This window comes from Phyllostomus discolor, chromosome 1 (genome assembly GCF_004126475.2).
Source record: "Phyllostomus discolor isolate MPI-MPIP mPhyDis1 chromosome 1, mPhyDis1.pri.v3, whole genome shotgun sequence".
Classification (NCBI taxonomy): Eukaryota; Metazoa; Chordata; class Mammalia; order Chiroptera; family Phyllostomidae; genus Phyllostomus; species Phyllostomus discolor.
Genome location: NC_040903.2, coordinates 145,695,779 through 145,697,041, shown reverse-complemented (window position 1 = coordinate 145,697,041; position 1,263 = coordinate 145,695,779). Strand labels below are relative to the sequence as shown.

General features: G+C 44.4%; 1 pseudogene; it reads left to right on the top strand.

Moving 5' to 3' along the window:
• Window positions 1–686, top strand: LOC118498482 (annotated as a pseudogene).
• The last annotated feature ends 577 nt before the right edge of the window (window positions 687–1,263 follow it).

The window sequence follows — 1,263 nt, the reverse complement described above, 5'->3', positions numbered from 1 at the left end:
GGGGCTCTAAGTTATGCGTGAGGAGTCTCTGTAAGGGCCCGCTGGGGACTAGCCTTATTGCATTCAGTGTATTCCAGGGAGCAAGGATCATTTTCTTCTGCCAGCATGCTTTCTGCCACCTGTTCCATTCTTGTGATCTTAATAGTCAGTAAGTAACATTTTATCTTAAATGTTAATGCTTTTTCATTTTCCTATAATTATAGATAACTTTTAGTTTTCTTCTTTGGCTGAAAACTCTCTCCCTATACGTTTCTATCATAACAAAGTAATTCTCTTTTAGGAGGGACCAGTGGAGACTCAGTGACCCAGACAGAAGGCCCTGTTACCCGCCTAGAGAAGACAAGTATTATTCTGAACTGCAGTTACCAGACCACTTATTCAAGTCCTTACCTTTTCTGGTATGTCCAGTATCTCAGTAAAGGTCCCCAGCTCCTCCTGAAGAGTTCAACAGACAACCAGAAGGTAGAGAATCAAGAGTTTCATGCCAAGCTTGTGAAGAGTAGCAGCTCCTTCCACCTAGAGAAATCATTGCTCCAAATGTCAGACTCGGCAGTGTATTACTGTGCTGTGAGTGACACAGTGTGGGAGGCTGCAGGGGGAGCTGAGCACAAACCCAGAGGGCTGCAGGTGGGGCCTGGCTGTGGGCAGCCCTGGGAGGGAAGTTATACTCACTCCCTAAGCAGTGAGAGAATATAACTGCTTGATTCTATTTAGAGTTTTCTCACAGAAATGAACCAGGCCCAGACTATTTGTAGAGGTCTAAGAGGCTCACAATTGCTCTGCAGGTAAAGAGGGGTGGATGTCAGTGTTAATCAGAACCAAAATTTTTACCCCCAGAAGTGCTCAGTCAGAAAGGCTTCTCTCTTCTCCAGACTCCAATCCTTCACAGAAAACATTTGTAGAAAAACTCTATCATGAGATGAATGTCTACCACGATATTTTTAACTATTTAATTATTTAAAAGCCCTGTAATCTTGTGCTTTTCATGCAAACATTCACAAACCAACTGAGGAACTTAGGATCTGGTCTTTAGTGTTCTGCACAACTAAGTGTCCACAGCTAAGACGGACAGATGGACATGCCCCCTCTGACTTAGTTCTTGCCACAGAAAATTCAACCCAACTTCACACTAACTCATCACTCCATACAACTTCTCAGAAAACACTGCTGTGGAAAAAGTCATAGGACAGGGCACTGGAGGAATCCCCTCCTCAGGTTCATGCTCCTCGCTAGGTGAGAGGCAGCCAGTCTGGAAAGGCTGTC